The sequence below is a fragment of the Lithobates pipiens genome, unplaced genomic scaffold (genome assembly GCF_037356315.1).
Source record: "Lithobates pipiens isolate NorthernLeopardFrog02 unplaced genomic scaffold, aLitPip1_a1.2 Scaffold_13, whole genome shotgun sequence".
Classification (NCBI taxonomy): Eukaryota; Metazoa; Chordata; class Amphibia; order Anura; family Ranidae; genus Lithobates; species Lithobates pipiens.
The window spans coordinates 9,353,552-9,370,653 of NW_027507718.1; positions in this window are offsets into that span (position 1 = coordinate 9,353,552).

Consider the following 17,102-nt stretch of genomic DNA (forward strand, 5'->3'; position numbering starts at 1 on the left):
GAGTGTGCCACTGGGCCCACTTTACCATGGGAATGGTGGCTGACATTGTGCCAATCACCCTCAGACATTGGAGAGCCGAGAGATGGGATGCTGCAAGGGCTGCATGAATCCTGTCTCGTATGACTCCAACCTTCTCTTCTGGAAGGGCGATAGTACCTTCTGCTGTGTTGAACTGCGCCCCTAGGAAAACAAGAGACTGAGTTGGATCTAGGTGACTCTTTTCTAAGTTCAGAAGCCACCCGAACTCCTGTAGAGTGGAGATGACTAGGTCTTTGTGCTCCAAGAGCTGATCTTTGTTCTGGGATAGCAGAAGAAGGTCGTCGAGATAGTGATGGAGACGAACACCTTTGACTCTGAGAAAGGCCACAACTGCCAAAAGAACTTTGGAGAAGACCCGTGGGGACGTTGTTAACCCAAAGGGAAGACATGTAAATTGAAGATGTTGAATGCCTACTGCAAAGCGGAGGTATTGTTGAAACTCCTTTGCCACGGGAACATGGAAGTAAGCATCCTTCAAATCGACTGATATCATCCAGTCCCCCAGATACACGGACTGCTGGATGGTAAGCAGAGATTCCATCTTGAACTTCTCTTTGCGAATGAAGGAATTGAGATGGGTCAAATCTATTACCGGCCTCCATGTGCCATTTTTCTTTTGAACCAGAAACAAAGGGGAATACATGCCCTCTCCACGTTCTTCCTCTGGAACGGGAACGGCTGCGCCTTGATCCAGTAAAGAGTTCACGTAGGTCAATAGGACTTGTTTCTTCTCTTTTGATTCTGGAAGATTTGTGGGAATAAATCTTAGCTTTGGGGTGCTGATAAAACCCCACTTGTGACCTGAGGAAATTGTTTTTACAGTCCAAAAATCCCGAATTGAGGCCGCCCAAACATGCCTGAAGTGGAGAAGACGAGCCCCCACCTGACAAGTTTGAGCGGGCCCAATTTCAAAAGGATTTCGCGGAATCCTGCTTGCCGGACGAACCCCCTTTTGAGGTATTTTTGAAAGAAGATTGCCTGGATCTCCATGACCTTGAGAATTCTCGACCAGGTCTATAGCTCCGCGCCTCCCTGGCACGATCAGGGCCTTGTCTTCTAGGAAATGGACGCCTTTGATTTTGAAGACGTCTGTCCTGGGGAAGAAACCCAGATTTCCCACCTGTAGCCCGGGATATGGCAGTATCCAGCTTGTTACCAAACAAAGATGACCCCTCAAAGGGAATACGGCACCAGGCCTGTTTGGATGCTGGATCCGCCAGCCATGGACGGAGCCATAACGCACGGCGAGCTGAGACTGCTGCTAACATATCCCGAGATATCAGGCGGATAACATCAATAGATGCCTCCCCCAAAAAGGCAGACGCCATCCTGATTTCTTGAATAGGGGAGTCTTTTGCTGATTCAATAGAAATACCCCTCAGGAATTCCTCTACAGAATCAGCCCAGGATTCTATGGCCTTGGATACCGCTGCCATTGCAAGCACTGGTTTGCAAGCCATTCCAGAAGTCAGATATATCCTCTTAAGGTCTGAATCGATCCGCCTTTCCAAAGGATCTTTAAAGGATACCGTATCCTCTAAGGGTAGGGTTACATATCTCACCAAACGCATGAGCGCTGCATCCACCAGTGGTGCTGACTCCAGGTGCTTCACATCCTCTTCTTTAAAGGGATATAATTTCAGGATTTTTGACTGCATGGAACCCTTTTTATCCACCTTGCTCCATTCCTCGGTAATAATGTCACCCAACTCTGAAAGGAAGGGAAAAAATTGTCGCTCCTTATTGAGCTGTTTAAAGAACTTTCTCTGCTTTGGTGGGGAAGTAACAGGGTCTTCCCACTTCAGAGCCTCTCTCACTGCTTTGACCAATGAAGGCACCAGTCCATAGTCAAAACCTAAACCAGGATCCTCACAGTCAGATTCACTATCTGAGATGGGAGCAGATAGGCGGCTTGGCTGAGAGGATTCCCATGTCTCCTGCAATGGGTTCTCTCCAGGTGGAGGAGCCAATAATTCTGACGGGGATTCACACAGCTGTAGAGCGTCCCTCTCCTGCAGAGACTCCTTCACAACCCGTCTTACTATTGACTCCAAACGCTGGTCTGCATCATCCCTTTCATCTGCAGCTTTGGAGAAGCAATGATCGCATAAGGATACGTCCGAAGGAACAGGCATCCTGCACCCCCAGCATGATTTTTCCGTACGCTTGCTGGAGTGAGCAGCAGGGGGGTGAGAATAATTCTTATTATGCTGTTCAGATCTTGACCTATGCTGGCTAGATCTTGAGGAGGATTTATGGCGGTGTGATCTTGATGATCCACTGCGTCTAGAAGTGTTAGGTTGTGGATCAGACCCAGAAGGGCTGTAAGGGTAAAACAGACAGAGAGAGAAAAGGATATACAGTCAATCCTACCTATGCCAAACACTCTCTCCAATATATAAAAAGCATAAATACTAAAGACCTACCTAACATGAGCGGGCTGGCCACTAGGAGGCAGTAAGGCGTCCATATTCACAATAAACCCACAGTTTAAGAAACACTGCAACTAAAGAGAAAAATAAAACACACATTTTTTTTTTTTTTTTTTTTTTTTTTTAAAAGCATTTCCCCAGCCTAAGGGACACGCTCTTACCTTAAACCGCCGCGCTGACAGCCCCGGGAAGTCGCTGCGACCACTGCAAACATTCCCAGGGTTCTGACAGCTTCCAAAGCCTTTTAAATTTGGCGCCCGTGACGTCATCGCCGACGTCAGACGCGAGGCGCTCGCGCGCATGCGCGGGAACCAAGCCTCGGTCTCATACCGGGTTCGCACATGCGCAGAACGCCTGCATAACCCGGAAGTAGGAGAGAGGTTTGCTGGAACGCGGAAGCGAACGCAAACGGCATGGAGGAGACCGCAAGACAAACAAAAGAAATACACACAAATACAATGCTGCCATGGATAGATAAAAGGCTCACCACTCCACCAACGATCACCTGGCCGAACGGACTGGAACACACACGCCATACCTCCAGCAGATAATGGTCACCCATAACAACGGGACACAGACCGTGCGCACTCAGGTAGGAAATCCTTTCTTCAGCGCTACTCTGCAAATACTCTCCATACCCTGCTTAACAGTCAGGGCCTATCGGAGGAAAATTTCTCAGTCAATCAGCCAATCGATCGTCGTGAAGTTTTATTTCCAGGAAAGAAACCATCTGGTCCTACTGGGGAGGACAAAAAAGGAACACTGATAGTGGCCAGGAGCAAAGATTTATGGGAGTTGGGTCCTATTGGGTAATCGTGGAGGCGGGGCTACCCACACGTATGCTGCCATGGAGCCTTTCAGGAAAGGAGAAGGAGGAGGAGGACATAAAGCAGAATGTCCCTTTTTGGGTGAAGTTTGTGTTATGTAGAGCATTTTTTAAAAAGATCATTATATTATATGACATATTGACCCTACCATATCAGTGTTGTTGCTTATTTCTTGCACCTGGGTGATGAGCCTTTGACCACCACTAATGTGAACCTGTGCTTTACTCATGTAGGCACTTTGAAGCTGACTTTCAGGATTAACAGTTATTGTCTTAAAGGAGTTGTAAAGGCAGAAGTTTTTTTTTTAATCTGCATTAACATAAAAGGCCTTCTGTGTCTAGCAGCCTCCCCAGCACCCTCTAATTCCCACCTGAGCCCCCATTTCTGTCCAGCGATGTCCACGAGTCCCTCGGCCGTCCAGGACTCTCCTCCCGATTGGCTGAAACACAGCAGTGGTGCTATTGACTTCTGCTGCTGTCAATCAAAATCAGTTAGCCAATTAGGAGAAAAAAGGGCAGGGCCAAATGGCAGCTCTGTGTCTGAATGGACACACGGACCTGCAGCTCTGCTCAGGTGCCCCCCCAAGCTGCTTGATGTGGGGGCACTCACCAGGAGGGAGGGGCCAGGAGCTGTGAAGAGGAGGATCCAGGCTGCCCTGTGCAAAACCACTGCACATAGGAGGTAAGTATAACATGTTTGTTATTTAAGAAACAAAAAACAAAACTAGACTTTACAACTACTTTAATACAAGAGGCATGTGTAGTCTTAGTTATTCTCTTGAATATCTGTTTTCTGTATTTCTTTCACATCTGTGCAGTAATCCAGTTTGAAACATTGCCTCTGTGCAGGAGCTTCCTGTGAAGACCGATCACTCTTGCTCTCTCTTCTTGTGCAGGGTGACTGGTCTTGTATTTGCCCCCCTGTGGTTTTCAGCAGGCAGCCTGTAGTATGTGGTCCTGCTGGGTCACTCCCACAGTCCTGCTTTCCATAACCTTTACTTCTGGGTATGGAGGAACATATGACTCAATCCCCTACCTCCCAGTTAACAGTACTAGAGCTTGCTGCTTGACTAGGTAAGCTATAAAACTGTCACAGGGGGTGGAGAGAGTCCATAGTCCTAAGTGAGTTACGAGTCAGTTAGTCCTGAGTTCACACAGGACTAAGACAGGCCATATACAGTGCAAATATCTGGTGGTTGCAGGAAAGAAATTTGCATTATTTGCCCCATCAACACAGGCAGTGCTGACAGGGGAACAGGGCTGCACTGGCCTACTGGGATACTGGGAGATTTCCCGGTAGGCCACCTGCCCTGGGGCCGCTTTTTGTTGCATCTGCATTATGCTTAGTGCTTTCTCCTGGCACACAGGGGGGGCTGTACGGACGGGCATCTCATCCTCTGGATCACAGAGCTGACTGGCTCTGTGTTCGGCGGCCACGCTGTAACACAGTCCCCCCCCCCCCCCCCAGACCGGCTTGTGTGATAGTAGATAGAATAAACGTTCCGCCTACGAGCCGGTCTGGAGGGGCGGGACTGTGTTACAGCGCGGCCACCGAACACAGAGCCGGACAGCTCTGTGATCCAGAGGATGAAATGCCCATCCGTACAGCCCGCCCTGTGTGCCACAGTGCTTGGATAGGAGTATCGCGGAGGGGGGCTACATATAGAGGAAACGAGCCTTCTATATTCCTACATGTAGCCGCTGAATGCTTGCAGGAGTGAGAGGAAGAGAATCGAGCATTCAGCGGCTGCATGGAGGAATATAGAAGGCTAATTTCCTCTATATGCAGCCCCCCTGCCGATTCTCCTATCCAACTTATTTTACTGCCTCCCCAGTTCACCTTGTGCTCCCTGCCCCCCACAGTTCTCTCCACCCCTATTCTTGCTGCCCCCCCTCCAGCTCTCCCCATCCTTCTCTAGCCACCATCCCAGTGCTCTCCACTCCCCCCAGTGCTCTCTCCCCCTGTTCTTTCCCCCTCAGTGCTCTCCACTCCCCCCAGTGCTCTCCCCCCCTGTTCTTTCCCCCTCAGTGCTCTTCACTCCCCCCAGTGCTCTCCCCCCTGTTCTTCCCCCCTGTGCTCTTCACTCTCAACAGTGCCCCCCGCTCTTCCCCCCCAGTGCTCTCCACTCCCCCAGTGCTTTCCCCTTGTTCTTCCCCCTCAGTGCTCTCCACTCCCCCCAGTGCTCCCCCTGTTCTTCCCCCCAGTGCTCTCCACTCCCCCCAGTGCTCCCCCCTGTTCTTCCCCCACCCAGGGCTCTCCACTCCCCCCAGTACTCTCCCCCCTGTTCTCCCCCCCACAGTGCTCTCCACTCCCCCCAGTGCTCCCCCCTGTTCTTCCCCCACCCAGGGCTCTCCACTCCCCCCAGTGCTCTCCCCCCTGTTCCCCCCCCCCCACAGTGCTCTCCACTCCCCCCAGTGCCCCCCCTGTTCTCCCCCCCACAGCGCTCTCCACTCCCCCCAGTGCTCCCCCCGTTCTTCCCCCGTGCTCTCCACTCCCCCCAGTGCTCTCCCCCCTGTTCTTTCCCCTCAGTGCTCTTCACTCCCCCCAGTGCTCTCCCCCCGTCCTTGCTCCCCCCAGTGCTCTCCACTCGCCCCAGTTCACCCCCCTGTTCTTCCACCCCAGTGCTCTCCACTCCCCCTGTGCTCCCCCCTGTTCTTCCTCCCCCAGTGCTCTCCACTCCCCCCAGTGCTCTCCATTCCCCCCCAGTGTTCCCCCCCAGTGCTCTCCACCCCCCAGTGCTCCCCCCCTGTTCTTCCCCTCAGTGCTCTCCACTCCCCTCAGTGCTCCCCCCTGTTCTCACCACCCAGTGCTCTCCACTCGCCCCAGTGCTCCCCCCTGTTCTTCCACCCCAGTGCTCTCCACTCCCCCTGTGCTTCCCCCTGTTCTTCCTCCCCAGTGCTCTCCACTCCCCCAGTGTTCCCCCCCAGTGCTCTCCACCCCCCAGTGCTCCCCCCTGTTCTTCCCCTTAGTGCTCTCCACTCCCCTCAGTGCTCTCCCCCTCTTCTCCCCCCAGTGCTCTCCACTCCCCCCAGTGCTACCCCCTGTTCTTCCCCCCCAGTGCTCTCCACTCCTCCAGTGCTCTCCCCCTGTTCTCCCCCCAGTGCTCTCTACTCCCCCCAGTGCTCTCCCCCCTGTTCTCCCCCCCCCAGTGCTCTCCGCTCCCCCCAGTGCTCTCCCCCCTGTTCTCCCCCCCCCAGTGCTCTCCACTCCCCCCAGTGCTCTCCCCCCTGTTCTTCCCCCCCAGTGCTCTTCACTCCCCCCAGTACTCTCCCCCGTTCTTTCCCCCGAGTGCTCTACACTCCCCCAGTGCTCTCCCCCCTGTTCTCCCCCCAGTGTTCTTCACTCCCCCCGTGCTCTCCCCTCCCCCCAGTGCTCTCCCCCCTTTTCTCCCCCCCCCCAGTGCTCTCCCCCCTGTTCTTTCTCATCCACCGGTGCTCTCCAGCTCTCCCCATCACTCTCCAGCCCCCACCCCAGTGTGCTCTCCAGCCTCCCATTCTCCCAACCCCTGTTCTTTCTGGCCCCCTGGTGCTCTCAAGCTCCACCCATCGCTCTCCACCTCCCCGCGCTCTCCACTCCTGTTCTTTTTGGCTCCCCTACAGCACTCTCCACTACCCACCCCGTACTCTCCACTCTCCCCTGCATTTTTCCCCCACCCATGTGCTCTCCTACCCTGTCAGTGCTCTCCACCCCCCATAGTGCTCTCCAGTCCCTGTGCTTTCCACCCCTGTCCTTTCTGGCCCCCACTAGTGCTCTCAAGCTCCACCCCCATTGCTCTCCACTCCCCCCTGCTCTTTGAACCCCCCAGTACTCTCTAGCCCCCGTGCTCTCCACCCCTTTTTTTTCTGCCCCTCGAGTGCTCTTCGCCACTCCACACTCTTAGCCCCCCCAGTGCTCTCAGCCTCCCGTGCTCTCCACCCCTGTTCTTTTTGGCCCCCCCCAGTGCTCTCAAGTTCCCCCCAGCGCTCTCCGCTCCCCACCCCTCTGATCTCCACTCCCCCTGCTCTTTGCCTCCACCCATGTGTTCTCCAACCCCACCAGTACTCTCTGCTCCCCCTTCTCTCCAGCTCCCACCCAGTGCTCTTCACTTCCCCAGGACCAGAGGACAGGCTGACTGGGGACGGCTGAAGGTCCAGGTGGCCAGGGACCACTACATCTCACAGCAAAAATATCCTCTGGAAGGAGCAATGTCCCCATCCAAAATGAGAACAGACCCTGCCTGCTGCTGGCCGTCATGGGTATCATGCTGGCATGCGAGGTACCATATCGAGCATCAACAACACACCTTCCCACAGACAGGGACTGCAGACTGGGACATGGGGCACAGAAGGGGCTGCAATGATGGGCACAGTGAGACTGCATTCACAGCACAGTAAAGCTGCATTTGATGGACACAGTGAGGCTGCATTGATGGGCACAGTAAGGCTGCAATGATAGGTACAGTGAGGCTGAAATGGTGGGCACAGTGAGGCTGCAATGGTGGGCATGGTGAGGCCACATTTGTGGGCACAGTGAGACTGCATTCACGGGCAGAGTAAAGCTGCATTTGGTGGGCACAGTGAGGCTGCATTGGTGGGCACAGTGAGGCTGCATTGATGGGGACAGTGAGGCTACATTTGATGGGCACTGGTGAGGCTGCATTGAGCTCTTGCATCAAGTCTGCAGTCTCTGACCATCTCCTGTAGCACGTCTGCAGTCTCTGAGGGAGTCTGGAGAGGAGTCAAGAGTGGGAGCGCCGCTGGGATGGGGGTCATGGGAGAAGTCAGACTTGTGTGGACTGTGAAGAGGAGACTATAGGATAAAACCAGAGCCACCAAGCTGGAGCAGACTGACTGAGCCCTGCACAGTGCACCTGAGAGGAGGTCAGTGACAGTGCCGCCAGGCCAGTCTTCACTGATGTAAGGGGGGAGTAAATATGATAATGTAAGAGGACACTGATATAAAGGGTTTCCCCCTTATATTAGTAACCCACCCAACTTACCTTAGTGTATTCTTTCTGCGGAAGGTTGTCCCACCCACGTTCTGAGTTCCTGGGGTCCCCCTTGATGATTGACCACTTACCACTTTTAACTGGTATTTGCATATATATATACATATATATATATATATATATATATATATATATATATATATATATATATATATATATAAAGACCTATGTGACTTCATATTTATATATAATACACTCTTTATCAAATGTGCTAAAATGTATGGTTTTCCCTTTCATGAACAAGAAAATAATGACGTTATGCTGTTGGGCTGGTATAATAATGAAGTGGGGCAGGTATGAAATTTTTTCCAGGGCTGTTTTTTATTCCCATTCCGGCCCTGCAGGGGAATCCCTCCTGCCAAGCAATTGCCTGCTCTGATCAACTTGGTACATTTAGCCTGTGCACACACGGTTCAAATCTCGGCCAGTTCCTGGTGAACCCGGCTAAGATTCGAACCATCTATGGCTGCCCTAACTCTCATTGTTCCCAGAGGGTGAAGACAGTTACGGGGTGAAAATGGAAGAAAGACATGTGCAGCTGGGAAGAGGAACATTAAAATGAATCTGCTGTTTGCCCTGGATGGCAAAGCCACAAGTTCAAAGTAAGCTTTTTCAGGTTAAATTGTGAACCTGCACATTAGACCAGGCTTTTTCAACCAGGATGCCTTGAAGTTTCTTTAGGGGCGCCTTGGAAAAATGCCTAAAAATGTCTCTCTCCCTCTCCATCAACACTGGAGTCACATTAACTGAGTGATGGAGAGAAACTGAGGGAGAGTACCAGTGTATTTGTTTTATAAGAATAAATCACCCACAATGTTGAGTGTTCTACATGTGTTGATGTTTCCGCATCATGTAAAACTATTTGAGTAGTTTTTTACATTATAGGATGGGGTGCCTTGAGACTGTCCATCATGTTAAAGGGTGCTTTGAGATTGTCCATAATTTTAAAGGGTGCCTTGATTAAAAAAAAGGTTGGGAAACACTGCAGTAGCTTTGTAAAATCGTAAGCAGAGGTCAGTTAGTGTAGTTGGATGCATACCCACCTACTGGTGCTTAAAATAAAGTCTCCTTCACTTACCTGCCTGAAAAGACTCTGATGAGTTCAGGTTTGAAGTATAAAGGTACAATAAATATTATTGTACCTTTGTATTAACTCAACTATCCATATAATTAGTCTATATTAAACTCTAAGCACATGTTACTGATGATATCAAAATAATACAAGGTTAGCTATGAAACCAAACATATGGGTTATAAGTAATAAAGTCTTATTTATTTCCCAAGGAAATAAGAAAGCTAACATGAAATACTAGAGAAAGATATTAAAATATTACAAAGCTTACAATCAGAACATATAATACAAGAATATCAAAGATACTTATCACAAGGCTCTCCCCAAGGCTTTGTATCATCAGCTACGCTCAGATGTTGAAGAGAGGGCCAGAGCCATGAGGCTTAGGCCCAAGCCATGCATCCAAAGGCAAAGGGGAAGAGAGGGCTCTTGGACTCGTTCAGTCCTTTTTACAAACCTCAATCACACCTCGTCCAAACCCCCTCCCATTGCCAGCCCAACTCGGTTATGGACAAATCAGACAGATTATATTACTGATCGTCCTGACCTGAGTCAAATCTTCATAGATATCTTGGACTAAACTCATCAATTATCTTGCCACCCATGCTCTCTTTGAAGTTTGATTGAAGAGTAGTTAATCAGGAATTCTCATAGACAGATCGTAGTCAGTATTGTCATGCAGAGTTAGTATTAATTGGCTACATTCCAACCTAGGCCACCTGGCTGTTTCAACCAGGAAGTTAACCTCCAGAAATATGATATTAATTCATGTTGAATTCCAACAAGGTCTAATCTGAAAGGTCATCTGATACTTATATTTCTGCTGGGGTACGCTACAGAGGTAACAACAAAAAGGTAAATTACAGAGTTAAGAGTATGCAACATGCTCCTAACCCATACCATAGTAGTCAGTGATGAAATCCTCCCTAAATTAGTGGTCAGTGGAGAAGTGCCTATTTACATTCTTGGTCAGTGGGTAAGTGCCCACTTACATTGGTGGTAAGTGAAGAAGTGTTCCTTTACATTAATGGTCAGTGCAAAAAAAATCTGCCCCCAATATATCCAAGAAAAAAGCATTGGTGGCCATTGGGAAGAATGTCACCTTACTGAAAGCTAAGTTCATCATTGGCTACCTACCTAAGAGTTAAGAGAAGACAATCCAATGGCTCTGCCAAGTATATTAACATTGAAATTATGCAGGCACAGCTTGGTGGGAGATCAAACTCGATAACCTAAAAACCAAGCAAAAAACCTGTGGCACAAGCTTCAGATACCCAGGTCAAGGACACAGTAACCAGTTGCTGCTAACGAGAAACATATATATATATTTTTTTAATGTAATCTCTATTTATGACAAAATAAAAGGATAAAGACAACAATAGCTTATCTGGACAATTTTGAATAATAATAATAAATTAAACAGACTGGTGCAAGCACCGTCACACAGTATATACCATATCAGAGTAAAGAGAACATTTCCCACTAGGGAGCAAGCTATACATCTGGCACACAAATTGACCAATGCAGGCATATACAACATCAGGGTTTGTAGTCTCTTTTTTGTTATCATTAAAATATGTTGTTTAATATGTTATTTTGTCAGGAAACGGTTTTCTTTACTTGCTGATGTAAACATGCATGTTTTTGTTTAGTTGTTGTTTATTTTTGCGTAAATATGTTTTTATTAATGATCTGTATGTTTGTATAATTTTTTAATAAAAAAACAAAAAACAAAACAAATTTGCACCATCAGGTAGACCCATAAATGTTGCCTAATTCTCCAAAACAAGAAGGGGGTGGGGATTGCCACTAAAGAGGATGTTTCCCATGATAGGTCAACAGGTCAACAGATTGTCACAGTTAAGATAAAACATATTCAGACCAAAGAAAAGGAAAAAAACAAAACTGAATTGCGTTGTCCAAGGCGTCCTCTAATCGAAGGCTCAGCTAGCTCTAATAATGCGACATCCAAGCTAGATGAGATATGCCCTGGATCAAAGGTATGATCTAGCCACAGTAGCCAGGTGCAATCAAAATGTTTCCTTGTGCCTTGTTGCCACCCATTCTTCTGCTTCCTTAATCTCCTGCACCTTCCGAATCCATTCTTTGCGGTTTGGAAAATGAGCACGCTTCCAGTAAGCCTGGAGCAGGCGTCTAACTGCATCCAACTAATTTGGCAAGGCACTTTTCTTATATTTGCTGACTGGTATTGCGGGGATATAGAAATGATTTTTTAGCATTCTGAAACATGTAATGACTATTGATTGGTGGCTTCAGTTTCAACAGACACATTGCTCATTGCAATATTAGAAAAATGACATATTTTGTGGCCTTGTCTGTCAAGGAATTAGGCCTTAGTTATGTATCTTTGATATCTATCTTATACTGTAACTGCTGCTTTGGTCATATGGTTCAAACCTGTGTCATAACCTCCCTGGGACCTTTAGGTAGCTAAAACAAGTAAGCTAAGAATGATTTTATGACATAACCATCTGGCAAAACATGTTGAAGGCTATCTGTACCTTTATTGTTGTTTATTTATAGTGTGACATGCCATACTTGGTAACCTGTCCAAAATCAGTCATGCTGACAGGACTGCAATCATCTATAACCAATGTTGAACCATGTATGTGTCTTCCATAAAGTATAAATACTCCTGTAAGAAGAACAGCTCTTGGCCAGTCTTCCTCGAGGGCTGGTCCGTTCACGTTTATGTTGTCAATAAACAACTTTGTTCACCGTAAGAATGAGTGGTCTTGACAAAATTCCACAACATGTCACAGCACAAATATATATTATATGAACTTTTTAAGCAGTTGATACGATTATAAATGATCTTTTTTGACATCTAGCAATTTTTCAGCGTGGCCATGATTGTTTACACTTATTTCTCTGTCAATATTCCACATTTCATTTTTAGTATTTTTTTATTGTTTTTTTTTTTACAAACACTATAGTGGTTTAGAATTCACAGAAAGGGACTTTCCAGACAAAACTGAAAATAAGACTTAAGAGCCAATACAGGGAGGGCAACCTCACTGCTCAGGTATGTAGTATTTCAAGGCAGCATTAGCAGCCCACGCTACTTTCTTTTGATCTCGGAGCCCATTTTCCTTGGCTATGTGTGGCACATGAAAGGTACTCCCAAACTCAGTCCCTGTAGGCTCGGTGGTGTTGCCTCTGTACAGAAAACCCGATTTTACAAAGTGTCAGTTCTTCAAAGCCAACAATCAGATTAAAATAATGTTACCTTTTTGTCATCATTTCCCAGGGACAGTCCCCATTGTAAGGGATCTATTTCTAGGAATAAGGCATTTCTTGACTTATTTATGGGAGCTTGGCACCATACAGTAAACATTGCAGTGCACAGGCTCCAACTCACGTCACACTGTGCAAGCGTTAATCCAAAACGGCATGACTAGAGCAGCCAGCTCTGGGGGCGATGCTAGGGGAGGTCGATGAAGTCAGACTCGGCACATGGGGACAGCAGGTGCAATCTGTGAGTTGCTTGCTCTTGACCTTACCTTGGAACTCTGTGTATTACATACTCTTGAGGCTTGAACTCTGTGTGATACTTACTCCTGACCCCTGAATTCTGCATTATTTAAATCTGTCCCCCAAACTTTCCACATTACTTAAAGTCATTGTAAAATCTCAGTTTTTTTTTCGATTAAAAAACAAAAACAAACATGTTATTCTTACTTGCTCTGTGCACTGACTTTGATTGACAGCAGCAGGAGCCAATGGTGCAGCTGCTGTGTCTCAACCAATCAGGAGGGAGAGCCCTTGACGACTGAGACACTCATAGACATCGCTAGAGAGGGGGCTCAGGTAAGTATTAGGGGGCATAGAATGCATCTTAATCTTAATTATGTATCTTTATCTTAATGCATAGAAACCTTCTGACTTTACAACCACTTTAATCCTGACCCATGAACTCTGTGTGTTACTTAAACCTGACTCCTAATCTCTGTACATGTGTCCAAAATGGCATGGCTAGGGCAGCTGGCTCTCAGGGACAATGATGGGGGAGGGTGATGAAATCAGACTCAGGGGGTGTGGAACACCAGGTGCAATCTGTGAGTTACCCACTTCTGACCTTATCCCTAAACTCTATGCATTATTTACTCCTGACTTTATTACTGTAGCGGTACCCCCGTAGAGGCTGCTGGTGATTGCGGTCGGTCTCCCACCCTGCACAGCCAGGCACATGAATTTTCAGAAACACTTTAGTCAAGAATCAGTCCTTGTACTTTGTTTTTGTGTTTTTTTTATTAAGGGAATGTAATTTGAATGGGGATAGAGTACATATGGGATACCAACTTGATTGAAGATAGGAAATTAGGGACTGAAAACTATATACTCCACCAATATATAAAACCTTTTCTCTTGACCTCCAGCACATACACTTGCTTGCAGACTATCACTCCCAGGACCAGCTAGCGCTGTTGTAGAGGACTGACACTGGCTCAGCCAGACCCAATGTAAATACCCTTTGCAGGCAGGCAGGGCTGGTGCAAGGATTTTTGACACCCTAGGCAAAACCTAATTTTGTCGCCCCAAACCCCCCCCCCCCCCCCGGCTCCACGCCTGACTCCACCCCTTTTGCCCTGTCCATGTATGCCCCACCTTTTTAATGAAGCGCCCATCAAATGCAGCTCCCCAGTGCCCATCAAATGAAGCCTCACCAGCGCCCATCAAATGCAGCCTCACCAACGCCCATCGAATGCAGCCAGCCACAGCAGTGCCCATTAATGTTTGCTTGCTTTCATTCATTCGGGAGTCGGGACACAGACACAGTCCTCCATCGCCTCTGTGCCTCTTACACTATGTGCGAACAGAACAGCGGCTGCCTGCTGATGCTGAGACTTATTTGCTTGCTGCAGAGAAAAGAGAGTAGGAACACCAGTGGCCGGGCGCCCTAGGCAGCAGTGTGCCCTAGGCGGCTGCCTAGTTTGCCTAGTGGTAGCACCGGCCCTGCAGGCAGGGACCGTGGGCCCCTATGGTGTAGTAAAATATGATAGTCCTAGTGCTAGCTGTCCCACATGTGGCTACTAATCCTAGCAACACCTCTTCAAGCCCTGCCAGCCCTCCTGACTGCAGCTGCCTCTTTCCACTGCCAGTGCCACCCCAGTCCTCCTTACTGGCTCTGCACCCATCCCAGACTGCTCCATCCCAGTCCTCTCAGGCGTGCCTCCTAGTCCTCCTGACTGTGTGTCACTCACCAGCCCTCTTGACTGTTCCTTGTTCCTCCTGGAGACTTGCCTGGCAGTCTTCTCCCGCTGTCTTCCTTGCTCATGTGCCTCCTGTACAGGATACATAACGCCCAAGGTCACCACCGCAGACTGGGGAGCTCCCTCAAAGGCCACAATAGCCTAACACTCCATCTCCAGCCTCCACCGAACAACCCCTTCCTAGCTGGGCTGACCCTGAGTATTTAAAGAGGCCTGCCCCCTGCCAATCCAAGGTGGGGATTAGTCAGGGCCCTCAGAATACTCCAGGCAGGTCCACCTTACCTCCCCTCCCCCTTTCCAGAAGGTTCTAGTATATTCTAGAAATAGGGGGGAGGTCTCAGTGATGCCACCTGTGAGTCATTCAGCTCTTCCTGGATTTCTGTCAACCCAGGACAAAACAGACAGGCTTGGCGGCTAGCTAAGCTTGCATAAATTTACCTACACTTACTAAAAACTATCTTTATTTCTAGCACTGGAGGGTGCTTCATTACTTAATACTGACTTCTGATCTCAGTGCATTACCTAACCCCGACTCCTGGACTCTGTACATTGCTTACTCCTGAACTCGGTGTGTTACTTAATTCTGAACCCTGAACTCTGTGCGTTACTTAATCCTAACTCCTAATGTGTTACTTACTCCTGACACTTGAACGATGTGCATTATATAACCCTGATTCCTGAACTTTCTGTGTCACCTAGTCCTGATCCCGGAACTCTGTAAATGTCTTAATTCTGAGTTTTTTTAATCCTGACCTTTGAACTCTATTTTATACTTAATCCTGGCCCCTGAATCTTGTATGTTACTTACTTCTGACCTATGAACTCTGCGCATTACTTAATCTTGATCCATAAACTTTCTGTGTTACTTAGTCCTGATCCCTGAACTTTCTGGTTACTTAATCCTGACTCCTCAACTCCCTGTGTTAATCATTATCCCTTAACCCCTTAACTTCCCCACTGTTACTGGAATTGGCTCCACCCACAATTTTCCATGGCAGCCTCCGTACCATGCATCATTCCCCTTCTCATGGTGCCCAAAATATTTTGTCTTTTTACCTTCAATGTATGCCTCTCGTTGCAAAAGTCTGTGACCAATTGTCACAGGGAGTGTTAAAAATGGGGGCATGATTTTGTGAGTTTGGCTACAACTGAGGTTGTGCTTTTTGGGAATAATTAAAAGTACGCATCAATAGAGTGCCCGTTGATTTTATTTTGAAAATCTGAAAATTTTAGATTAAAAACTTTTTGGAACAATTGAGTTTGATTTGTGGGAGCGATGAACCGAAAACAAGTTTTAGGATGCACTCTCACACTGAACATATAGGGAACTGTCTGGAATCTGAGATTAAATTAAAATTCGTGTGGTGTGTGATATTATCATTGTTTTGGTTCATTGACTGGATCCTCTTGTTTTACATAGTCCTACTCTATTAATGTCAATGTTTGGTACTGTTAGTTTAAAGCCCCTTTCCAATCCAAAACTATTTTTTACCAACCCTCCCATACCCTTCTAATCCATCTTACACCCTTACCTTGTAAAGCCAGATATACTCATCCAAGCCTTCCCTCTAGGTCCCTCACAACCGCCAACTCCTGATGTGGGAAACCGTGACTCTAACATCTGGGGATCCTGAGCGGACCCTACTGCTGGACATGCAATAGGAAGTGTTCAAATCATGCACTGACATGGACACCAGAAGAAGGACCCTTCCAGGAAGAAAGCAGCAAGAAGAAGGCTTGGGGCTGCGGTTAATGTGATTGCGGCCTAAAGGAGCATTTTCGATTTAAATTTAGGTTTTTATTTTTCTTATTAGCGATCAGATGTGGTTTGGGGTAGAAATTATACTGGAGTTGAGCTTTAATTAAAACAGTTTTTTTTTATTTTTTATTCAATGACTGTTTATAAACCACTGTTGACACTCCTAGCCTCCTTATATGAAGGTGCCATTTTTGATGTTTAAGACCCCTTTCACATATCGCTAAAAATAGCACCTGGAAAGCATCTGAAAAACGCCTCATCTGTAATCCCAGTGTGAAAGCCCAAGTGCCCCTCGGGATGGAAATATACCCCTTTTTCAATATGATGAAAAAATATCTTCAGATAAATTCTAGAGAGTCATAAATTCATATTACATCAAAGCTACAGTGTAACACTGGATGGCAGTGCCAGTATATGCAAACCCAGTACTGCAATGGGCTTTTGTTATGAATATTCCATCAGCTAATAAAATATATGACTTTCTCATTTTTGCTGTGCTGTCATGATGAATGTGTTGGAAACTCCATAACAAATCTGAATGTGTTGGAAACTCCATAGCAAATCTGATAATAGCCAAAGCACCTAGCTTCCCTTTCTAATTGCTATGTGGAAGCTCCTGCTGCAGGAACACTTGCATGTATGTGACACTGACAGACGAAAGAGGCAATATATTAGCAAGCGGAATGGTATATTCCTGTGGAAACTCTAGTTGTCCATGTTCTGTTATTTCCAAATAGCAAAAGGTCCTTCCT